Raw genomic sequence first — 27,309 nt, forward strand, 5'->3', positions numbered from 1 at the left:
AACTTCTTCTAATATTCTTACAATATCCGACATATAATGTTCTCAAAAACACGGCAACATTTAACCGAATATATATTCACAAATATTAAGTAAATGGGGCCCTGTATTTGAATTCTCTATTATGCGACTACTAGATCTAGTACTTTTTTTCTCTCTAGTCTGTATAATTGCATATATGATTTGACGGTGGTAACATTATTTTCTTTGGGAATTGCAAATATAGTAATTATACCAGGTTAAAAATCATTAGTAGACAGTCAATATTTGATATTTGATCATTGGGTTGCTTTCAAATCTATGTTTGAAAAGGATAACATAGTTTCCTCTTGATTTCTAAACAATTAAAGTAATCTTAACGATCGATATACAAATAATGGCTTTGGGTTTGTTCAAATTAATACATTATTTATTGAACCAAAAGTTCAAAAGTTCAAAAGTTCTAATAGCCGTTATTATGAGGGATGTTCAATCTGTTTGCAACTGTTCATGGAAGCATAATCATTTATTTTTTTGTATTAATTAAAAGAATGAGGAATGTATAGTCGTACTGCTAGAACGCAGACAGCAAAATCAGCGAAATTTACACGGAACTTCCATATGTTCCCATTTTACAAACCAAGAGAAAGCAATACCGTCTTTTGGAAGATAAAAGGAATACTATTTGATCAAACTCTGAATACTTTTTTCGTCATTTATATTATTTCTGTAAGCGACATTCATACTAATATACTTTTCTTTGTTAATACACTCTTACGTTAGAATGACGTCAGGTTAACGTGCAGTGACGTCAATGTTTTTTTTGCGGCCAAGAAAGAACGCTACTATATTTTATCTTCTGTTTTAGATTAAGGGCATATTGGAATCGAAATAATTTATACAAAAACCGTACTTTAACACTATTTATATATTCGGGCGGTAATACGTCGTACAAATAATTTCAATCGGACTGCGCCCTCGTGAAATTATTAGGCCCGACGTATAACCGCTCATCGTACATAAATAGTGTTAAAACACTCCTTTGCTATTTCTTAAATATTATCAATAATTTTTCGTTCGTAATCATGTATCATTCTCCTGATGATCTATAATTACGATGAAACTGGTTGAATTTATTTATTTTATTTTGTTGGGTTTAACGTCGCACCGACACAATCATAGCTCATATGGCGACTTTCCAGCTTTAATATTGGAAGAAGTCCCCAGATGCCCTTCCGTGCATTATTTCATCACAAGCGGGCACCTAGCTAGAACCACCGACTTTCCATAAGCCAGCTAGATGGCCCCGAGTGAAGCTCAAACCCACATCGATGTGGGAGCAACTGATTTGAATTCAGCGAATTTAACCACTTGGTACGGAGGCCCCCGAAACTGGTCAAAAGCTAAAACAAGCAAACAACGTTTAAAAACGTGCGCACTACCTTTTCTTCTGTTGACTTATTGCTGATGAAATGGGTAACTTAAAATAGTTAGTACCAGGGTTAGGTATAGGGTGATTGGTATTAGGCTGTGGTTCTTGAAGTACATTCTGTTTGAGATATATACCTTAATTGTAGGTGCACATTCTATATGGCACACGCTTCGAGTGCGGGAGGTCGTGGGTTAGATCGCTGGCCGCGTTATACCAAAGACGTAAAAAATGGTACTAGTAGCTTCCTTGCTTGGCGCTCAGCATTAAGAGGATAATACTAGGACTGGTCAGCCCGGTGTCAGTATAATGTGACTGGGTGGGGTATCATGTCATGTGTCTACGGCGTGATATTCCAGTGAGGCAGCACTATAAAGTTGGGCATTGTGAGAGCTACAAGTAGACACCGTCGTTCATATGACTGAACAATTGTTGAGAAAGACGCTAAATCCGAACGCACACGCACACGCACACGCACACGCACACACACACACACACGCACATACACACATCCTTCCACTTAACATTTTATTAGAAACTAAGATAAATTAATTATAGATGAATTTCATTTGCATTTTTGAACTTAGGTTGTGTATGAATGTAGTTAAGGGGAGTGGACAATGAATTATTGAATGATACATCCAAATGAATGAAGCTTGAATATGGCTGATACATGAGTGCTGATAATACGTATTTTGTTTTAACTAAGACAATACGAAGATAAAAAACATTTTACATTCTACTATAAAATAAGATGACTGTATCTTTTCATAAGAAAAATCGAGTTGCAGATTGTCAAATTGTCAATATGCAGTTTTCTTAAGAAATACATACAAACAGTGAAAATGTGATATTTTTGTATTTTACCTATATTTACAGCAACATTGCAAAACATTTGTCATTTTCTATCAAATTCTAATCGAAGTAGCCAATTTCAACTCTCATCAATTTTTGCCAATGTTTCCAAATATGTTACAACACACTAAATAGCTGATCTTCTTTATTCTGTATAAGATTGACATACATGTATTTCCAATGGCTGCAGCACACTTCTGGACCTATTATAAATGTACAGTACATGTCTAGAATTAAATAACAAGCTAATTTCGTTAAAAGGCGGGAAGGAAAATGACAAAATAAATCTTTGTGCTGTCATACCTTTTAATCAAATTTAAATTTGGCTGTGTTTGGGGTGCTTTGTGCTTCCGGGAAATCTACCTTTACCTTTTATTCTTTTGAAATTTGACCATGTATTAGTGAAAAGTAAATGCATGCACCTCTGTATCCTTATGACATTTTCTCTTTTCTATAACATCACTGCTTTTTGTGTATATTTTTTTTTTTGCATTTTTAAAGATGGATAGAGTTCATAGAATAAATGAATTAATGCCTTTGTACTGATTGATTCTGTAGAATTTTCAAATGTTTTCAACAACATATTTTTCGAAATATGAAAGAAATTTATTAAATATAAAGTTACAATCACGTAAGGTATTGCCAAAATATCCAGGGAAAGATAGAAGTTTTGATTAACATAATAACGTTGAAGTAACAGCCACCAACATACGCGATGAAAGAACAACAGTCGGAGAGTTTAGACTAGTTTACAGGCACCAAACCTTACCCTTTAACCCATACCATGTTCCCACTTAGAGCAAGACAGTGTAAATAAATTACCCACTGCTAGATTAACCCCATATACACGTTACAGTAACTGCAGGAACACATTGTAAAATGTAAAGATATCTAAATTCATGGACCGTAAACGTGTGTACTCGATGACTTTGCAGAAGTCGTAGCACCAAAGAAAATGCTAATAACTGCGAGCCTGACGAAGCAGACCAAGGGACAATAATCTAATTAGCCCGTCATACACTTGCACCAAAACGTTTGATACATTGGATAAATAATGGTCGGAAATGGATATGCTCAAGCATTTTTTCAGGTAAGTAAATCACTACTCCATAAAAATCAGATTGTGAAATACCTTTCAAGCCTTTAGATTACTTTTGGATTGGTTTCATTATTCTGAAACAAAAACGGTAAAAAGTTAGGAAACGATTTACGAAGGAAAGGGGAATAGCCAAGCTCTAGAAACTTTCTGATAATAGCAACATTATTAAGGCTTAAGCCTTAACCATGTCTGTAGGCTTTGGCGATTCTTACTAGCTGAGAAATATAAACCCACAAGATGTAGCACTGGGTACATCTCAATCAAGGTGAGAAAAAATGACAATTTCAAAGTTAAAGTCATCTCTCTTTTAATGTATTTCATACGAAATAATAACCACTATTAATGAAGACAAACGAAACAAAATATATCGTCTATATAGCGTGAAGTACTGTTAAATGCCTTGACTGTATCCACAAGTGTTTCTGGCGATGAATCTACCATCATCAGAAATATAAAAATAAGTATGTTGCATATGGAGCACAATTAATTCCCATGGGAACTGGGAATACCAATGATCTGCCGGAAAACAGTTCTCCCAAACCCCCGAGGACAAAACATTAAATTAGTAGTATGTATAATTTATGGAGCATGGGGAGTGTACTGAATTTGGTTTAAAAAGCATTCAGTACTTATTTTACTTTTATTTGTCTTGTCGACTCAGAATATATCTTATTTATTAATCTTATGTCAATTTTGAAATTACATGTATCATCTTGGTTATCATGCTGTTCTCTTTTTTCTAAATAGGAGACGACAATATATTAAAAGAACAACATATTTCAACATTTGAGGTATATTTGCCAACATTTTTCTGTAGGAGCAAGCCTAGAAAATGGACCCCTTTCCACAACAAAAATCTTGCATTGTATACAATATACTTCTTCTGTTGTGCCCTGTCTGTAAAACTCAAGAGACACACCGCATGTTTAGTGTTCAACTCGTTTACATTTGGACACTACGCTTCTCCCTTTGATTGTGTCTGACAGACGAGGGGGAGGACTGTGATAAGCAGTTTTTAAATCCCACCTGGACTGGACTGTTTTGATTTCTGTCTTGTGGCCTGTTTCGTAGGGCCCTTAAGGGTGTTTCATTTGATGCAGGCATTGAGTACATACGTTTTTGGTTTTTAAGGTTTGCTTTTTATATAATTATACAGGAGCATTTTTATATGCCTTGCCTTTTGTTTCAGTTGCATGTGTTAGAGATTCGCCTGACAGGGATTATGTTGATTTACTTTGTCCCGTTACTTTGGAACATGGAGGGGCAAGAGTGAGGTTAGGTGCGCACCATAAACCGGTTTAAGCTCCCCAGTGGTGTTTTGCCACTGACCGTTCCAAGGCGGTGCACCACTGTGTTCCTTTGTTTGTTTTGTCCTCGTGTGTTTGCTTTGTATGTGAGTGTGTGTTAGATGTGTGCACATCTACGTGCTCTGAGTTTCATTTTATTTTGGAGGATGCGTTTTCGGAACGTGACATTCCCTGATTTTTATGATATTTATTCTTGTTTTCTATATAAAAGGTAGTCCTGCCTCGGGCTTTTGTTAGGTCAGTTACATATATGTTAACCATACAAACGCCCTGCATCAGATTCCCATCTTGTCCATAATCCAGTTTGTATCATCATCTGCGTAGTTATAAGTATTTCCTCTTTTAATGAATATACAATAAAAACACTGAAAACCGGACTCTATCCGGACCAGGTCAACCACGTACTTTACACCTGACTTCTTCTTAATCACGTTTTTGAAACATCTTGGGTTCTCATATTTTCCTATCACTAACGGTTCAAGTTTTTCACCAACTGCGCTACAAGTAAACATTACTGTTATTCGTTCCTTTGACACTTTAGTTCCTTTTGTCGATGACCCTCTGACCGACAGAGTTTTGTCTGGAAGGGCCCTGTTTCGTCACAATTGAACATGTCTTTCATATCATAATCTCCAATAAACTCTGGAATACGCGCTTAAAATCCATCAACATCTTCAACCCTGCCACTTTAAATCTCTTTACAGAATACTGTCCCGTCCGTTTTCCTAACCATCGGTTCGACGCCTTAAAGTCAATGTAACCTAACTCCAGAGCAAAACTTCTTACTTTCTCTTGAATGATTGGTCCTGACACTGGTAAGTTTTTGGCACGAATAGCACAGAACCATTGCCAAACAAGTTCATTCAGCTTATCAAACTTAGCGTCATAAATGAAACGATTCTTATATGCGGTGACATGTTTGCTTCCCAGTTACTTTTCAACACGTCTTTCTTCTTAATGGTGTCACTATCTGTTGATTTTCCAATACCGTACTTCTCTTAGAGTGACTGAAATAAAAAAAAAGAAAATGCAATTACAGATTCAATCAAATTGCCCATCAGTCACACAAAAGTTGAAAATTCATAAATCGATCGATTATTGTGAATTGTATTGCAGTTACTTTAGCATACCTTTAAAGACGGCTTAGGGACCGACTCATATTCCTTAACAATCTTTTTTGTCTTCAAGAGACAGTTCAACCCTTCTACGCTTAGAAGGTGGCTCAGACATTTTCTTTGTTTATGAATGATTTTCAGACAAACTGCTGTTAGCAAAAGCATTAAGAGAATGAAGCTAATTAGAAATTTTAGAAACATCAAATTCATCAAACTGAAAAATTGTATTGGTCATTTTAAAGATTCAATGGAATTTATCCTTTTTTCACTCAAATGTTAAATGAATGTTTGTAGGAACATTTCCATCTTAAAACATGTTTCTAATTAAAATCAATAAGGGCCTTACCAGTTTTATCTTGATTCATTCGCCGAAAAAGAAGTCCATCCAGCTGACTTACGGAAGGTCGGTGGTTCTACCCAGGTGCCCGCTCGTGATGAAATAATGCACGGAGGGGCACCTGGGGTCTTCCTCCACCATTAAAGCTGGAAAGTCGCCATATGACCTATCATGTGTCGGTGCGACGTTAAACCCAACAAAAAAAGAAAAAGAAAATGAAGTTTTCCATTAATTATCGTATGTTTTACAAAAAGACCCCCACTTAATAACAATTGATGCAATCATGATCCATTAACCGCTGTCTTTCTGTATATCTTTAATAAAGATATTAAAAATCAAAGGACCTAAAATAGAGTCTTTGGGAACACCTTAAGTAATATTTAGCCATGTGCTATGAGCATTCTCAAGTCTGACCTGCTGTTTGCGGTTTTATTTGTTCGTTTTGTCCTGTGTGTGCGTGTATGCGTGCGAGTATGTGTGTTGGTCGTGCTGGGCCTTGGGAGCCTGCGTTTTTGGAACGTGGCTTCACCTGTCGGATTTTTATCTTTATATTTTTTAGAAATAATCAAGCATTAATGTAGCTGCAGAATCGCTAACGCCATAAGCCTGTAGCTAAAGAACCATCAAGTCACGAATGAGGCAGTTAAATGCCTTTGGAAAGTCCATTAGAATTGCAACCACATGCTCGTGTTTGTTCAGGGCACTCTTCCAGCCCTCAATTATTCTTTTTAAAGTTGTTTTAGATCTGAAAGCTGGTAAATAATTATGAAATATACTGCTGAAATAAGTTGATCTTGATCATTGATGAAATGTCCAAAAACCTGTGAAAAAGTATGCAGGATTTTAATAATATAATATTGTAACTAATAGGAAAAGTTAAAATAGCGGTATGTAATTGTACATGGCAGAGATGTTGTTGTTTTTACCAGTATGGCATTATTTCCAAGCCGTTTAAAAACTGTTATAAAGCAGTCGAGTACATTATTTAGGTTGAAAAATAATTATGCCTCCAATTTGTAGCTCCATTTTGTAGGGAGACATAATACTGATTTGGAATGGTCGTCTGTCACTCTTTGAAGCTGTCAGTCTGTCCGTCACGAAAAAAATTGTCTTCTTTATATCTCATCACCCTTTCGGAAGATTTCCAAATAACAGATATTTTATATAAACTATTTGTATATGAAAATAGAAAAAGTGGAAACTCCACCGGTCGCTCAACACAACAAAAACGAAAATGTTGCAGGTTTGATTGAGCCTGTTCATGGACGGTAGTGGAACCCTAGCCCCGGGTTGAGCAGAACTCAACATTTACACATGCTGAAACCACGTGCAGAACATAATTTTAGTCACATCAGGTCAGTTACGGTGAGATTAATCCTCAAATAGGTACTCTGTGTCTTTTACCCCTTTAAAAGAGCCACTAATGTGTGTGTTCGATTATGAGACAATGTGCAGAATGCAAACTATTCACCATTCTATTGAAATGGCGCATTATGATGAGACATTCACTTTTTTTCGAAAACAACTTATATTCAATGATATGAATGATGCCATAAAGTGTAAAACGATGTTCAGTTCTGCATCATTTTAAAAGAAATTCTCAATTACTGAATTAAGTATTTTATTTTGATTTAAATTATACATTAACAGCTCTTTTTCAATTTTCTTCATTTGTACATTTGTACCAATAAGTAATCATCTAATTCTTTGTGTACAAACATCCATAGCCCCCGAAAAGACTTCAGTTCAGTTCAGTTTTTATTTGACAAATCTGCATATATCATGCCTTTGGCCAGTTTAACAATTTTCAATGATGAATATAGCCAAGACATACAACAAGATGTAAAAAATACATTTAAACAGAATTGAATAACGTGTTGAAGAGTATTTTACAAATATACACAAACATGTACATGTAGCTTTTAAGAAGCAGCTTCTGTTTCAAGCGTTGTCTTTCTAAACTGAAAAGCCTCATAAATATATTTTGCAGTTTTATATAACCTAAATTTACTTTTAGATGACATAATATTTACAAATTTTTGTATGTATGACTATGTACTAAAATATATAATGACTGCTCATACTCTAAACTTTTTAGGATAAAGCTGCAACATGTTTAATTGTATTTAAAAGTCACTGCAGGTCAAACAGACAAATCTGCATTCCTGGCCACCAGTGCATCTGGAGAATGGAGACACAGTAATTACATGTGTATCAACATTCACCTAATTTTAGTGATTCCAGTTACCACTGGCAATATATGTAATTAAAGAAATAATGTTGAAAAGTGCCAAACCTTTCTATAATCACATTATCAACATGAAGGAAAACTGATGGCTGATCTGTATCAATAAAATCTGTAAAAAAAGGGACTTTTGGAAGCATAGAAAGCAAGCAAGCAGAATAATAGCCGACTCGGTATGATTGAGTCTGTTCATGAGAGGTAATGCAATGTGCAACACTTCTCACGCCTCCTAGCACCGGCTTAAGCGGAACTCTATTACACATCTATTGAATTGATTCTATGATCCCAAGACCAGAATATATAACATCACTTAATCCAAGTAGGGAGAGACTTTTTACAGCCGCCACAAGGCACTTAAAGATTGCTGTTGTGATAGGTAATAAAATCTGTAAAAAGACCCTATGGAAGCAAAGAATGCAACCAAGCAGAATAATATCAGACTCAAACCAACTTTAATGCACATGTAACAGTTTAGGTAAGAATATCCTCATAGTTCGTAGTACTTAGTGTGCTGCTTCTTTATAAGTCTACTAACAGGTAATAAATACCTGGAAACAGAGACAAGGCAGGATTGCATCTGTACAGTCTACAGATTAACGGCAATTATTTTACCCCATCCCATATTTTGTCTCGGACATACTCCCACAAGTGAAATTAAAAAATATGAGAGACATTTTTATTTACTGAATGAGAAACTAAAACAGGTCCAAATGCAACACTTATAGTTGCTGATGTCAGTTTTCTTTAAATCATTTTAACATTGAAAACACTGGCTTCCACTGGCTTGGTCAGGCCTGACCCGTTTGAAAACTGCTCATCGGGCCAAAACCAGGCCAGCCCGGGCCAGAGATTACAACATGCCCGAAAGATATTAATCTTTTATTCTCACCTACAGCCTGATTATTGATTAAAGAGAAAAGTTGTCTTATATCAACCTTTTAATGAAAATGACATTCTTCTACAAACTGAATCTTGTTTTATTATTTATTTCTTTAAGTAGATCTATTTCATGAAAGACAATCATCTCTCTTTTCTGAGAACAAATATCTAGATGAACTCTTAAACGGAAAAGTAATGACCGTTGAAATGTGTTATCTAATCATATCAATGGACAGCTACAAAACTATTGTCCTCTGACACGATTTACCAAATTATAATATAATATATGGGTATTTTGATAGCCATAGGAGCCAATCACCTCTCCAAGAGCATTCCGGATGATACTAGACTGATAATATTACAATCAGTTATCTGAAAATATCTGTAAATTAGATTTGCATTGTCAATATTACACATAATCTAAAATAAAAGAAACATTACAAAAATCTGAAATTTTACGACACATTCAGTCATAGACGTTAGTCTAGTCAATATTAGAAAGAATCAATGAAAAAAAACTAAACAACACTGAAGTTATGCTATTCTATTAGTGTGTAAAGCGTTGATTAACAAAAATATTCTTATACAGCTTGAATAAAAAGTTAAAAAGGTATTTTCAGAATATCGATTACATGTGTATATTTATTTTATTTATTTATTTATTTATTTACATTTAGGTCATAGCATAAAAGAACACATTACAATACATAAATATCACAGACAAGACTTCATAAAACATATTTTCTAAAAAATCACAATTCTATTACATTAAATAGCTCAGTATCACAATTTGCATACTTTTAATATGATAATACCAAATGTCATTGCTGAAAAAGAAGCTGTGTTATTAAAATGCTAGGGATCTACGGATAACCCATTAAGCTAAAAGCTTATTTCCAATGGGGTCCATTTAACACAAAAAATATTAGGACAAGATTGATGGGGTCAAGACTTAGGTGGAAAACGGAATTGTTAAAAGTATGCTTAAAATAATATCACAGACATATGTATTCCAACAGGGATCAATGGTATACAAAATCACTATTACATTCTGTTACTAGATTTTTTATTAAATGCTCTTTAACTCTAGATTTGTACCTCTTAAAACTTTCAATAGATTTAATGTTACTAGGTAAGGAGTTCCAATCATTTATACCACTGTAATAAAAAATATGTTTACTTATACTGTTGACCCTAGGAACAGTAAAATTACATTCACTAGATCTAGTATTATGTTTTATACTGTCACACTTTCGTACAAAATTATCATTTAAATAAGGTGGACATTTGTTGTGAAAAATTTTATACATGTGATTCAATCTTAGTTGTGTAACTCTATTTTTAACATTCAGCATGTTCAATTCAGCAAAGTCCTCGCTTGTAATAGACTCTCTAGGGGAGTAACCTTTAATAAATCTAATAACCTTGTTTTGCATAATCTGTAGTTTGTTTTTTAAACCTTTGTTTAGGCCTTCGTACCAGGATGAACATGAGTAGTCAAAGTGGCACTGTATTAACGCCGAGCATAAAATCTTTCTTGTATTAAAGTCTAAGCATCTACCCTGTCTGTATAAAAGAATTTAGTTTTGTATTGACTTTGGATACAATATTCTGGACAATGGTTTCCCCTGACAAAGTATTGTCAATAAATAAACCTAGATATTTTACTTGAGCTGAGCCTTTTATTGTATGGCCGTTACAGCTAATGCTAGGTTTAGTTTGTTTGCTAAGTTTACGTTTAAGACCAAAAAGAATATATTCAGTTTTTCCTAAATGTAATGATAACTTGTTATCTACCAGCCATTCTGAACAACTTCCTAGCACTAGACCAATTTTAGTTGATATGATTTCAAGGTCCTTATGGCTAAACAAAATCGTACTATCATCAGCATATAAGATCAGTTTACAATCGTTATCAATGCTAGTTACCATGTCATTAACATAACATAAAAAAGAAGAGGTCCTAGTATACTACCTTGAGGACCTCCACATGTCACAGCATTTGCATTAGAAAGACTTTTACCTATACTAACAACCTGTTTTCTGTTTGACAAGTATGATTTAAACCAAGGTATTGATCTGACTCCCATAAGTTCCAGTTTACCAAACAAAATATTATGATCAACTGTGTCAAACGCCTTTTGCAGGTCCAACTGACCATACCAGTAAAAAGACCTTTGGAAGTATTAATTTTGATTGAATCCAACAAATGAATAAGACAGCTATCAACTGAATATGACTTTCTAAAACCTGACTGAAAATCATACATGATATTATTTGATATTAAAAATGATTCCAATTGAACATATATTGCTCTTTCTAAAATTTTTGATACAATACTTAAAATACTGACTGGCCTATAGTTTCCAACATCTAATGTACTATTTTTCTTGTGCAATGGTTTAACTCTAGCTTCTTTAAAATCACCAGGAACAACTCCCTCTGATATTGACAGATTTATAATATATGTAATAGGAATTTTAAAAACAGTTGCACCATCTTTTAAAAATCTTGCCGGTAAGCCATCCAGTCCTGTGCTTTTACAAGACTTTAAATTACTGAGTTCTTTAAAGACGAACTTTTTCTGAAACAGTTTTTAAATGCAATACCTTGCTTTCTGGATTTTTACTTATATAAAATTGTGATAGACAATCTGATTTCAGATCATATTTCTGTTTTCGACATGGAAGTTTAGCTACCAGGACAGAAGCAATATTCGTAAAAAAAGTCATTAAAAAAACTTGCAATTTTAAATGAGTCATGACAAATTTCATCATCAACTGATAAAACTACATTCTGGTTATCTTTTTTACCTTTTTTATATCCCAGATCTTTCAAGTTTTGCCAATACTACTATATTTTCCAAGCACCGGACACGAAACAACTGCCATCTTTATACTTTCCTTCCTCAGCTAGTCATAATTTAACATTCCTTTTGTTTTTCGTGAAAAGCCTTACCGGTTTGGTACGGTTACGGTACGGGCATTGTCGTAACCAAAATATAGGACATCCGGGTTCCGTTCATATCGATTTTCGGCAAAAACAACTCAGTTGTGTACCCAAACAGCAGTTTAGCAAATTTACTTGTTTGCAGGTTTCCTCGAACACAAAGGTATATTTAAGAAACAAACGCCAAATGATATTTTTATTTATGTTGATTTATAGTCCTTTGAAACTGTGTGTGAAACATACGCATCAAGTCAGCAGAAATTCACCAGGCATGTTCATAGTTTTGAACAGGATGCAGTGATTTATTCAGTAGGTTGGGTCAGTTGTGTACCTAGGTTCACTATTTTTGCCTGGTTCTTGCACGTTTCAGTCAGTCTAGTATCACATGCATCAGTTCCCTATACCAGTTCCGGTGCATCTGGTAGAATGCACTTTAGCGGACAACAGTAGTTTACTGTTACAGTGCGCAGCAAGTGCCTTGAAGTGGGGTGTGGTAGGTAGATAAATGTCGGACTCCAAAATTTTACGATTTTGACATTTCATATGGACGTTTTATTGAAATTATAAATTTCCCGGTAGAGCATTCCTCAAAATATCTTGCGGAAGGTTTTACAAGTTCACGGGGAAAGTGACTAAAAAGCCATAGCTAAATACCAACAACGGACAAAGAAACCTATTTTACACATCCATTGAACAGACATTTTTACTGACAGTACCAAAGATCTGTCCACACTGTGAAAGTGAAATTTACATCCATTCACTTTTGCAACACAACACGAAACTGCCAAATCTTCTTTATTATAAAAATTGATTTTAGACGAAAATATTCTCACGGTCGGATTTTATAAAAAAAATGCAGCCCTTTACTAACGTATTGTCATGTTGTGTGCATATGATTATAATTTATGGCTGTAACCAGCATTTATTGGTTGTAATTTAATTAAAGTTATTTCATTAAGTTATAATTTCATATTAAAGCAGTTTAAAAGGCTAGTCCACAGGCATCGGCGGTACCCATGCATTAAAAAATGGCATCAGATTTTTAGCTCACCTGTCACATAGTGACAAGGTGAGCTTTTGTGATCACCCTTCGTCCATCGTCCGTCCGTGTGTCCGTCAACAATTTCTTGTCCAGCGTTCGACACTAACTTTTTTGCTAGGTATCCCGAAGGAATACCTGCTGGGAAATTTAGGAATCCCTGCTGAAAATTAGGAGTCCCTGATAACAAAATGTGGTAAGAACATGAAAAAAACTAAAATCTAACAAACACAACTGTTTACAGTAATACATGTATTTTATTTCCACTTTATTTCCATTTTACATCAATGACAACAATAGCTTGTATGACTTTTGCTGTAAAAGAATAATGTCATTTCTGTCCAAGTCCTCTTCCCCCTCATCTTCACTACCATCGCACTCCTCTGCCATTTGTTGTAGTTCGTCTAAATGTATGCCGCCTAGTTCAATCCCCCTTATAACCCCCTTATTTGTAATCATTTTTTGACATAAAAAAAAATTCCGAAAAGTATAAAAAAAAAATTAAAAAAAAAAAAATGTTCCGACCTACCTACCCTAATTTTTTATGTTACCAGATACAAAGATTTTTTAGGCCTTATTAATGCAACTCCTACAGACTCCCACAGACTTTATCTAAAACTAGTACATTGGTCATAATAGATTTTCTTAACATTTCATATTTTAGTTGTTTTATTTTGCACATTGCCTAAAAGTGGGTGGGGTTTAGTGTTTGCATGCTTTTATTATCAGCAAATTCTTCTAAATAAGAGCTGCTTTGGCAACAGTGATCATATTTTTCGTAAATGCAGACGTTTTATTGGCTTTTTATTTTAGTTTGTACTAGAAAAATCTTGTAAGAAATGATAAAAATGTTCGAAAATGTCGGTCTAGAAAACGAGTGACAAATACGAAAAACAAAAGTAACGGTTAAAGTTCTTGAAAAGATAACTGTTTTAACTTTATTTTCTCATCATACCACGTATAATTTCTGCTTATTTAATTTGTTTTGCCCAGACAAAGCCTCGGCAATGATAATAAATTTGTTATAGACCGTAACGGCCCACCGGCTCATGTAATCGCAAACAAAATAATGGTACAAACACGATAATCTAAGGCTGCATTGTTTATCAATTAAGTTGTAAACATTGATCAATAAACACCTTTGATAATGACAAAGCATATTGTACTAAATACAAACCGCGAGATAAGCACGTGTCATTTGGCGCGTGGCGTGACTGACATCTGTCGGTAGCTAATTAACATACGACGCTCCGCCTACTGCCATATTTCCGCTTGTGCCGGCGAACAATATTGAAATTCACTGGGATTTTGATTGACAGGGGGCAGAACTATCGAACTTGGAACGCATCTAAGTAAATTTCCGCGAGTCAAGCCGACGCACGTGCCGTAATTTATGCGGGTAAAATACGAGTTTTTCTCGATTTTCGCGGGTCAAAACCCGGGTCAACTGAACGCCCTGGCTTAGCAAAAGACCGATGTTTGAGCGAACAAGACTGGGGAATTACATTTTTTTAGAATCATATTTTATCTGAAAATCAAGAGTCCCGACGGAACACCGAAATTGTGAACTTTAGGATCCCTTGCGGATTTTTGGTGTCCTCGGGATCCCGGGACACCGTTAGTGTCGAACGCTGTTGTCTGCACGATAGTGGTTTCATTTATGATTTTATTTTAACCAAACTTGCACACAACTTGTATCACCATAAGATCTTGGTTCCTTTCTTGAACTGGCCAGATCCCATTATGGGTTCCAGAGTTATGGCCCCTGAAAGGGCCAAAGTCAGCTATTTTGACCTTGTCTGCACAATAGCAGCTTTATTTATGATTTGATTTTTACCAAACTGGCACAAAACTTGTAACACCATAAGGTCTTGGTTCCTTTCTTGAACTGGCCAGATTCCATTATGGGTTCCAGAGTTATGGCCCCTGAAAGGGCCAGAATTAACTATTTTGACCTTGTCTGCACAATAGCAGCTTCATTTATGATTTTATTTTAACCAAACTTGCACACAACTTGTAATGCTATAAGATCTTGGATCCTTTCTTGAACTGACTAGATTCCGTTATGGGTTCCAGAGTTATGGCCCCTGAATGGGCCAAAATTAGCTATTTTGACCTTTTGCAGCCATATAGAGACTTCATTTATGGTTTTATTTGATACAGACTTCCAAAATATCTTCAACAACAATAAATCCTGGATTCCATGACAAATCAGATCCAGTCGTAGTTTCCAGAGTTATTTTATATCTGATTACCTCCCCTGATTGTAGTCAAAATGGATTTATATCAGTAAGTCCTTATAGGACTTATTTGAAATTTCATTATTGTCATTAGTTGGAACGAGCCAATCAGGGTAGATAACTATGGACTGATTTTATGTCAAATTACCTCCCTTTATTTCAAATTAAAATGGGTATATTTCCGTAACTAATGAAGATACTGATCTGAAATTTCATTTATGTCAACAGATTTATTTGGCAGATCCTTCTTTTGTTCACTTACAATAATTTTCTTTTTGATTACTTCCCTTTTACGTTACTATAAATAGCTTATTTTTAGTAACATTTTTATTATTGGCCGTAGGGAAAACCCGAGACCACTTTTCTGTGGTACAACATGGATGGTACCTCCAATTTTTAGGTGTATTTTGACATATCTGTACCTTGTAAGAATTTTGTTTTTCTGTTTGGTTAAATTTCTTACTTTGTTGTTCCTGTCCTTTGGACTTAGATATTTTTTCTGAGGACCTTCTTGCCCTCAAGTGCAATGATAACAGGTGAGTGATATAGGGCCATCATGGCCCTCTTGTTTACTAGTGCCGTAGGTTAAATAGTGTTATTTCTAGAGCGACACAGCGGGACGCCCCGCCCTGCCCTTTTTAATTGCCGCCACGCTGCCCTTATAATATGCCCTCCTGCCTTTGATCTTCTGCTAAATCCCGCCCTTTATCCTGTAGACATGCATGCCTCGCTGATTTTTTGATCAGCAAATTACGTCACGGCGAGTGCACAGAGGTAAAGAGAATCAATGAGGTGTTATGATTAATTGATAAAGTATTGATTATGTGTACTGTCAAAAAGCGCCAATTAATAAATTTTCCGTAAGCGGCCAGCTGATTACCGAGCACGTGAAAAGCGCCCTGTAAAATTTCTTCATGCAAGCTTTAAATTAAACCATTGTTTAGTATAATAAGAATATATCTTTGCAGTGTAATCCTACCTTCATTTTTACTAGAAAATCCACAAATTTTAATGAATTTCGAAAAGCAAAAATAAGTTAAAGATATCTGTTCACGATTCCAATTACACCCGATGTCGTATGGAAACAACAATAACAACATGCAAATTTTCAATTATTCCTTCAAAAAGGCTGAATATCACTGTTATATTTTATGATAAGTATCATCATAATTTGAGGAATTATCTCTGGTTTACCTTAGTGAGTCAAGTAAACTGAACAAAAACCACTTTCACAAGTCATTCCGAAAGTGTACCAGTATCCGGATAGTATATTTTGGATACATTTTTTTACAAACTTTTATAGCACTTTTCTGTTAATGAAATATTGATGAAAGACCTAATTAATATGACATAAATTTTGATACATACTAGTTTACAATGTGACCTGAAACTGACCTTTTTATTAGTTGTAACATGATCTTGGCTTCAAGCTTATTAGACACATATAACATATAAAAACCCTCCACTATATCATAATTATCCATATGAATAAGTTGAAATCCTTGGTAACATTTTTTGAGAAAAAAGCTTCAATGAATGGTTTGACAAAAAATATATAGTAGTGTTAAACCCTTTGTAAACTCTGTTACCTGTTTTGGGAACATACCTTTTACCACTTTATTCTGTGATTTAAAAGTATGTGCACAAAAATCATAAGTGTAATAAATACATAACTATAAACATCTAGAAATGTAACTACTGCTGCGGTAACTTTCCAGTTTAAAATGACACTATGCCTCTTTTTGGCAGCACCCTGCCCCTTTTAGACAGCACCCTGCCCTTTTTGATCTCTAGAAATAACACTAGTTAAATGTATTTATTTTCATCTAAGCATGTATAATTGATTCTAAATATTTATTCAGTGTTGTATTGTTCATGATATTTCATTCAATTTACGATAGAAGAGTGTGTAATGCGTCGGGGAATTGATTGGTGGTGCAGTTTTAATTACGGTTAACCAATATATCACGTGTTTGAAGGCTTTCCTACATTACACTTGTCAATGAATAAAATAAGGTTGAAATGTTTGCTATGCAAACGGCTGTCAATCGATTAAACTTGACACAGGGACATGTTGAATGTCCAGATATTAAAAGGCGCCCTGTGCAAGTTTAATGTTATTGAACTAGGGGTTGGGGGCAGCATCTCCCTAAAATATTTATCGCAAAATGAAGTTACCCCTTATAACAGAGTATCGCTTTTAATTCTCAAGACATTTAACTACTATTATTATAGGGTCGGCTGAGGTGCAAGTGCTTCCTATTCTGTATGCAACATAGCCCCATAGCAACACAACGCATTTAGGTGTACAGTTCATGTGATCAGATAGCCTTTTTTTATGCCCCCACTTTGGGGGGGCATATAGATTTGCCCATGTCCATCTGTCCGTCCGTCCGTCCTCCGAGAATGTTGTGTCACGCCTAGCTCCAAAAGTATTTGACGTAGAGTCACAAAACTTTACAGGAATGTTGGTCAGCATGTGTAGTTGTGCACCTGGGGTTTCGTGTCCGGATTCATTCAGTCCTGTAGGAGTTATGGCCCCTGACTTTGTAAAAATTGGTCATTTTTTTTGCCAGTTTAAGCGGCAAACTGTTTTAAGAAAAATTATGTGTTTCTTGATTACTGTTATATTTATTATAAATTGTCACAAGATTTGTTAAATTCAAAATGTGCACACTTAGAAATGAATCAAAAACTTTTGAAAGGAAGGTAATGTGCACACTTAGAAATGAACCTAAAACTTTTGAAAGGGAGGTAATGTAAGGGAGGTAATGTGCACACTTAGAAATGAATCAAAAACTTTTGAAAGGGAGGTAATGACCACACTTAGAAATGAATCTAAAACTTTTGAAAGGGAGGTAATGTACACACTTAGAAATGAATCAAAAACTTTTGAAAGGGAGGTAATGTACACACTTAGAAATGAATCAAAAACTTTTCAAAGGGAGGTAATGTGCACACTTAGAAATGAATCAAAAACTTTTGAAAGGAAGGTAATGTGCACACTTAGAAATGAATCTAAAACTTTTGAAAGGGAGGTAATGTACACACTTAGAAATGAATCAAAATCTTTTGAAAGGGAGGTAATGTACACACACAGAAATGAATCTAAAACTTTTGAAAGGGAGGTAATGTACACACTTAGAAATGAATCTAAAACTTTTGAAAGGGAGGTAATGTACACACTTAGAAATGAATCAAAAACTTTTGAAAGTGAGGTTATGTATTTATCGTTTTTCCATTATTTGCAGCTTAGGTAGGAAACACTCTAATTTTCATTCTCCCTTGAAGTGGTTGCTTCTAGTTAAAAAATGCCTTTAATATATTATAATTGCTGGCACCCAGACCTTAAATAGTTGTTCCACGCTATAATGCACATGATATGTGCATTAATCTTGCAGACATATTCCATGAATTATACCGTAATATTATGATACACTTTCACTGTATCTGTATTATTACTAAATATTTTTGACCAACACTTTGAGTTAAACTTATCATCCACATTTTGGTTATCAAACACTCCAGTGATAGCTCCGGCTTCCTCAGATGTAGGCTATTTCATTATCCAGCATGGAAATAGTCGAGCATGCTGTCTCCTGTGACAGCTCTTGTTTATTTCATGTCTTCGCAATGGTCTTAAGAACAAATTACCCATTTTACACATGTAATCACATTTAACTTAATGATGTCAGCACAGTAAGCATGACATCATTTTATCCCAGCCTCCAGGAATAAAGGCAAGCACGTTCTATTTCCTTTTCGAAATGTATCTGTAAAAATTCTATCTGTTTATCAATGAAATGGAAGCCAATTCCATTGGAAATATAATTAATCGAATTGATTTATTAATCAATTAAATAATGCCTGCTCTTCACTGCAAATCAGTGTCTGTGCATGTAGTGACATTGCAGACCATAACAACAAAACTATAATAACAAAAAAAAAAAAGTGATTAAATAGAAAATATTCTCAAGCCTGACAATATTCGTTTACTTTAACACATATACAGTAACTATAGATGGAAAACACTCAGGTTTCCAGTATGTGTTCAGGCAAAGCGAGTAAATCTGATTTTTTTTTTTAATAGATTTTATGACCATGTTATATCAAGAGCAGCCAAATAAGTGCTTGTGGAAGTCATTAGCTAGTGCACAACAATATTTGACAAGTATTAAATTTTATCTCCTGACTTCGGGCATATAGTGTTACCCTTGTCCGTGTGTGTGTTTGTCCGTGTGTTTTTGTGTTCGGGAAAGGGTGATGTTCGTGTCCGGTCCATATCTTTGACATGCATGGTCCGATTTCAAAATAATTTGACACAAATAATAAGCTGAGCATGGATAGACGATGTGTCATGCGCAACAACCAGGTCCCTAGCTCAAAGATCAAGGTCAAATACACAATGGTATATCGTGTCCGGTCCATAACTTTGACATGCATTACCATAGCAACCTATCATCCTGGTCTTGGCACATCACACATTATTCTTCAGGTAAAGATCATGAAGTTTTCTTTTCTGTGAAATAAAGTTCCCACGTTAACATATATTTTTTTAATGTTAGCACAATCTTTCAAACACGAGACAATATGGTTTAAAAGGCCTTCAACTATCGTCTGCAGTCATAACCCTGGATTGCCTTTTCTTTTCTATAATGGGGCCCAAAATTATGAATGCATGAGTTTCTCAAATTAAACAGGAAAAAATATCACAAATTCAAGGTAATTTTTGTTAACCTTTTGATGTGATTCCATTATGAAGTGGAACAACTCATTTTAATTGAATCATATTTAGCACTGTATACTGCCTTCTTACGTGATATAGTTCTGTGGAGATAAAGGAATTTATCTCTTATGAAACAGGTGCGAACATAATGACAGTTTACTGTTTAGTGTCTTGTATCATTCAGATTTATCAGCAGAGAAACAGATGAATGGAAGAGTAACTGTTTTGTTGAACTGATAGAAATATTGTAAACATTTAACTGTCAACACAACACAGACCTTTTTAAACATGTGGGCCTTAATTGCCATACACTCAGAATATCGATATCTGTTGTTTCCAGTTGACACATAAGAAAGGGCTATGTATTTATTATTTTTAGCAATACAATGTAATTAAATATACTGTAAAATAGAATTATTACATAATGAACAAAACATTATTTAACTCCATGTACAGACAAAGTAACAAACAATGTAAGTTTTTATGCCCCCCACACATTTATGTTGGGGGCATATAGCGTTGCTGCTGCTAGTACATGTCCGAAATCTTGTGTGTCAGACTCTTCCCACACTATTAGCTGGATTTGATTCAAACTTCCAAGCTTGATGTGTAGATGACCATAAAGGAAGTTTATGTTTTATTTTTCTGTGAATATTTTTACTGTATTTAAGGCCCTTTGATTGTTTTTGCTATATGGAATGTAGAGAAAAATCTTGTGTGTTAAACTCCTCTTACACTATTAGCCTGATTTGTTTCAGACTTCCGTAGTTGAACAAACTTGATGTGCAAATATCATGAAGGATTTTTTTCTGTGAATATTTTTACTGCAGTTATGGCCCTCTGACAGTTTTTGTTATATAGAATATGACACAGTATGTGGGATTGTCTGTGTCCTATGGACACAATTTCTAGTTCTATTTTATTTGTATTTATTAAATATTTCTGCTGTAACAAAGTATTTTTATCGACCCTCAGATTCATGGCATTTGCTCCTTCAATTAACCCTTAGCCTGCTAAATTTCTAAAATGGACTGTTCCATCATTCAGTTTGGGCAATACCATTTATTATTCGAAGGGGTGTTCACTGAAAATTTACTGACTGAATAGCGAACAGTGCAGACCATGATCAGCCTGCACGGATGTGCAGGCTGATCTTGGTCGCAAAGGCAAAACCAATCGCGGCCAGCAGGCTAAGGGTTAAAATGAAAAAATGAATTGTCTTAAAATGCTCAAGTTCGAAAAATAGTTGAATGTGAGACTGTTTTTCAACAGTGCTAATTAATGCTTTATAACAGATTTTCAAAATTTTGTTCATTAAAAAAGAAGAAATTCTGAAAATATATTTGAAGGCACAAATTTACAGTATTTCTGTTTTAATATGTGATGAAACTAAGTTTAGAAATCAGACACTATAGCTGCTATCGGACAAACATACTTGTCGTAATACCTATCGTTAAGTGCTAGGTGCATCATTAAGTGTAAGATTAGTTTGCCTTGCATTTATCGATGGTGGCAGCTTATATTTTTTGTTAATGGTTTTTATGCATTTTCTTAATGTTTTAGAAACTGAGTGACGTGCATCTTTGATTACCGTTAAAAGGAATATGGCTTCAAACCTATATTGTCTTCAATTTTGATATTTACACAATCATGCACTTGAATTTTTGGCTGCAATATGTAAAACATGGTATTTTTGTCAAAATTGTGTGAAAAAACGTACTTTGGGAGAGGGGAATTTGGCTGAAATTTAGCCCCTAAAAAGGTCAGTTGACAAATTGATAGTGCAGGTCATTATATCTTTTGAAAGGCTGAACTTTTGATCCTATTAGTCAGCTCAGAAATGTTTCTAGCTCACGTGACAGGGTGAGCTTTTGTGATCGCCCTTCATCCGTTGTCCGTCCACAATTTCTTGTCTGCACGATAGTGGTTTCATTTATGATTTTATTTTAACCAAACTTGCACACAACTTGTAACACCATAAGATCTTTGTTCCTTTCTTGAACTGGCCAGATCCCTTAATGGGTTCCAGAGATATGGCCCCTGAAGGGCCAAAATTAGCTATTTTGACCTTGTCTGCACAATAGCAGCTTCATTTATGATCTGATTTTTACCAAACTTGCACACAACTTGTATCACCATAAGATCTTGGTTTATTTCTTGAACTTGCCAGATTCCTTTATGGGTTCCAGAGTTATGACCCCTGAAAGGGCCAGATTAGCTGTTTTGACCTTGTCTGCACAGTAGCAGCTTCATTTATGACTTGAATTTAATCAAACTTGCACAAAACTTGTGTCACCATAAGCTCTCGCTTCTTTTTTTGAACTGGCCAGATCCCATAATGGGTTCAAGAATTATGGCACCTGGAAGGGCCAAAATTAGCTATTTTGACCTTGTATGCACAAAAGCAGCTTCATTTATGATTTGATTTTAACCAAACTTGTACACAACTTATATCACCACAAGATCTTAGTTCCTTTCTTGAACTGGCCAGATTCCTTTATGGATTCCAGAGTTATGGCCCCTGATTTGGCCAAAATTAGCTATTTTGACTTTGTCTGCACAAGGTCACAATAAGCTAAATAGTTTTCCCTATATATTCTATATAAAACTGACCTTTTTAAAAGAGCAACCAAACATAGCTAGACCCATTTCAGAGAACAAAATCCTTACCTCATTTTAAAGAGTTATGATAAAACTGATATAAAATGAAGAGAAAAGTAGGGGTCACGTATCTTCTAAGAGAGATTTCTCTGGTCACATTTGCTTACTGTAAACTGACATCAAAATCACACTGCTGTGACCTGGAAGTACTACTCATACTAAAATTGAGCTTGACTTCACCAAATACAACCTGCCCTCCCATTTTTCCTACCAAAATGTCAAAAATACATCCACAATGAAATTTAAACAGAAACTAGCTTCAATTTAGACCTCTGTTGCCATGCCAAGTGAAAAATTAGTGTTCAAATACCTGGCAGCTATTACGCGACTAGACCAGATGGCTCCCACGCTGGTTCCTTTAGTTTAGTTAGGCCACAATAGCAGCTTCATTTATGATTTGAATTTAATCAAACTTGCACAAAACTTGTGTCACCTAAGGTCTTGGTTCTTTTCTTGAACCGGCCAGATCCCATAATGGGTTCCAGAGTAACATGTATGACCCCTGAAAGGGCCAAAATTAGCTATTTTGACCTTGTCTGCACAATAGCAGCTTCTTTAATGATTTGATTTTAACTAAACTTGCACACAACTTGTATCACCATAAGATCTCATTTCCTTTTTATACGCCCGAAGGGACGTATTATGTTATCGCCTCGGTATCTGTCTGTGTTGGTTAGCAATTTCCCTTCCGCTCTGTAACTCTTGAACCCCTTGAAGGATTTCAAAGAAACCTGACACAAATATTCATCTCATTGAAATGATGTGCAGAGCACATGTTTCGGATGGCTCACTTCAAGGTCACGGTCACACTTAGGGATCAAAGGTCATGTGACTTTGTTTTGTGTGTGTATTGCTCTGCATTTGCGTTGCATTGCAGTACTCTTGTTTTAATTTGGCAAATCCTTCTTTTGTTCACTTACAGTAATTTTTTTATGCCCCCCCAAAGTGGCCAAAATTAGCTATTTTGACATTGTCTGCACAATAGCAGCTTCATAAATATGATTTGATTTTAACAAAACTTGCACACAACTTGTATCATCACAAGATCTTGGTTCCTTTCTTGAACTGGCCAGATTCCATTATGGGTTCCAGAGTTATGACCCCTGATAGGGCCAGTGTTAGCTATTTTGACCTTGTCTGCACAATAGCAGCTTTATTTATGACTTGAATTTAATCAAACTTGCACAAAACTTGTGACACCATAAGATCTTGGTTCTTTTTTTGAACTGGCCAGATCCTTTAATGGGTTCCAGAGTTATGGCCCCTGAAAGGGCCAGAATTAACTGTTTTGACCTTGTCTGCACAATAGCAGCTTTATTTATGATTTGATTTTAACCAAACTTGTACACAACTTATATCACCACAAGATCTTATTTCCTTTCTTGAACTACCAGATTCCATTATGGGATGCAGAGTTATGGCCCCTGATTGGGCCAAAATTAGCTATTTTGACCTTGTCTGCATTATAGCAGCTTCATTTATGGTTTTATTTTAACCAAACTTGCACACAACTTATATCACCATAAGATCTTGATTCCTTTTTATACGCCCAAAGGGACGTATTATGTTGTCGCCTCGGTGTCTGTCTGTCTGTTGGTTAGCAATTTCCCTTCCGCTCTGTAACTCTTGAACCCCTTGAAGGTTTTCAAAGAAACCTAACACAAATATTCCCCTCATCGAAATGATGTGCAGAGCGCATGTTTCGGATGACTCACTTCAAGGTCAAGGTCACACTAAGGGGTCAAAGGTCATGTGACTTTGTTTTGTGTGTGTATTGATCTGCATTTGCGTTGCATCGCAGTACTCTTGTTTTTATTTGGCAGATCTTTCTTTTGTTCACTTACAATAATTTTTTTATGCCCTGCAAGGTGGGCATATTAAAATCGCACTGTCCGTCCGTGCGTCCGGTAAATTCTTGTCTGGGCTGTAACTCTTCCATCCATAAAGGGATTTTGAAATAACTTGGCATAAATGTTCACCATAATGAGACAACATCTCATGTGCAAGACCCAGACCGCTAGCTCCAAGGCCAAGGTCACACTTAGAGGTCAAAGGTTAACATGGTCTGTTTTGTGTCCGGTCCATAACTCTGCCATCCACAAAGGGATTTTGAAACAACATGGCGTAAATGTTTACCATAATGATACGACATGTCATGCGCAAGACCCAGACCCCTAGCTCCAAGGTCAAAGTCACACTTACAAGTCAAAGGTTAACAGGGTATGTTTCGTGTTCGGTCCATAACTCTGCCGTTCATTAAGGAATTTTGAAATTACTTGGCATAAATGTTCCTCATAATGAGGCGACTTGTCATGAGCAAGACCCAGACCCCTAGCTCCAAGGTCAAGGTCTTACTTAGAGGTCAACGGTTAACATGGTCTGTTTCTTGTCCGGTCCGTAACTCTGCCATTGATGAAGGGATTTTGAAATTACTTGGCATAAATGTTCCCTGTAATGAGATGAGGTGTCTTGTGCAAGACCCAGACCCCTAGCTCCAAGGTCAAGGTCACACTTAGAAGTCTAAGTTGTTTCTTGTCTGGTCCATAACTCTGCCATTTATCAAGGGATTTGAAAACAATTTGACACAAATGTTAACCATATTGAGAAGATGTGTCACACTTATGACCGAGGCCTCTTAAGTCAAGGTCACAAAATGATATGTGATTTTTTGCGCATACAACTTCGACATTCTTGGGCCTACTTGTAGGGCATTTGTCACCAATCGTGACAGCTCTTGTTTTAATTACTTCCCTTTTATATTACTATAAATAGCTTTTTTAATAACTTTTTTATTATTAGCCTTAGGGAAAAACCGAGACCAATTTTCTGTGGTACAACATGGAGGATATCTCCAATTTTTAGGTGTATTTTGACATATCTGTACCTTGTAAGAATTTTTTTTTTCTTTTTGGTTAAATTTCTTCCCTTTGTTGGATTTTTTGACCTTCTTGTCCTTAAGTGCAATGATAACAGGAGAGCGATATAGGGCCATTATGGCCCTCTAGTTACATTAAGTTAACTAGGTTAAGGAAGCTTTAGAGCACATTATTTTGGTTTAACATGAACCAGATCTACTTTAGACTAGTTTAGGTTGATCCTTCCCTGTCATTTTTAAGTTATATGAGTAACAACAAGTAGCATTGATAGGTGTCTTTGATGTCCTTGAAATTAACTCTAGCAAATGTCAGATATGACTGTTACATTTATTGATTGCAAACTGGCAGCAACTCATTATTATTCTTCTTTGAAAGTCTCTAAACTGCTTATACACTATTCTGAGATACCATTTACTAATTATAAACTAGTTGTAGAATTGATTGTCTAAATAAAGTAAATGGTTCTGTTCAGTGGATTTATTGATTGCTGCAGGAGAGTATAGGGTGCCATAATGATTTTCTGCAATATTGTTCTATGTTATTGAACTACTGCTTCTAAATTGTGAGAAAAGCAACAGTTGTGTTTTCAGGATAGTGTAATATATTAGTGTCAGTTAGTGTGGGATAACTTTATTATACTTTGTCTGTGAGTGTGAAACACTGTCTGATAAATAGATTACTATCTGTTAAGTCTGTGAGAATAGTATCTTCTGTATTATATATCACTTTCAATGTCTTTGTCTGGAGATTGCATGTTATTGTCAAGTGCTTTTTACTGTACTCTCTCCTACTGTCAGCTTAATTTATGCCATTTATTGTGTTAACTTGGTCCTTTCAGTTAACAAAATACATTTGCTGTACCTGTAACAGTTTTACATAATTATTTTATGCTCTGAAAAAGCTTAATGTATGCTACACCTGAGTCAAATATTAAAGTATATGTAAGTGTGGTGGTACTGTATTCTGTCATTCTTCCTTCTATAGCATCTGTGAAGTTTCTCTTCAAATTTCACCAAGTTTCTCTTCAAATTTCACCAAATTGTTTTCTTTTAGCCTTTTTATCATTCTTTTTGATACTACATGTTCAATTTGGTGCACTTAGTTGTCAGAACTGCTAGAATGAAAAATGTTTACAGGGATTTATATCTTCTATCTTCTGTTGATAATTGTCACATGCTTGAATTGTTTATGCAACTACTCTCGGAACATGGCTCTGAGGCTGTCCTTCCAAACTTCACATTAACATATTTTGATAATTCAAGCAGTTTGTTGTGAAAGTGTATATCCTGTATAGAATGTATTAAAAGGTGTTAAATAGAGTTGTTGAGTTTAATAAAATATTATATTTATATATGAAATGCTCCATTTGCAGTTTAGAAATTGAACATAGTCTACAGTGATAGGCTTGGTTATCAAACCAGACATAGCATTTTAATATCTAACTATGAAAAACTGACTGATCTTAAGAACCTTTCTCCGTATCATATCTCGAACTGCACAGTTCTTTTGTGCAGTTCTTTTAAGATCCCCACAGAATTCTACTGGAAACTTGCAAGAAAACCTGAAATGTTGCACA

General features: G+C 35.3%; 1 protein-coding gene across 1 annotated transcript in view; it reads left to right on the forward strand.

Moving 5' to 3' along the window:
• Nucleotides 1-12,227: 12,227 nt before the first annotated feature.
• Nucleotides 12,228-27,309, forward strand: part of LOC123525359 (ras-related protein Rab-3) — a 65,496-nt gene continuing 50,414 nt past the window's right edge. The window contains exon 1 of the mRNA XM_045304336.2: nt 12,228-12,354. The gene's annotated coding sequence lies outside the window, so the exon portion shown is untranslated. The remainder of the gene's footprint in view (nt 12,355-27,309) is intronic.

Source organism: Mercenaria mercenaria, chromosome 3, assembly GCF_021730395.1.
Source record: "Mercenaria mercenaria strain notata chromosome 3, MADL_Memer_1, whole genome shotgun sequence".
Taxonomy (NCBI): Eukaryota; Metazoa; Mollusca; class Bivalvia; order Venerida; family Veneridae; genus Mercenaria; species Mercenaria mercenaria.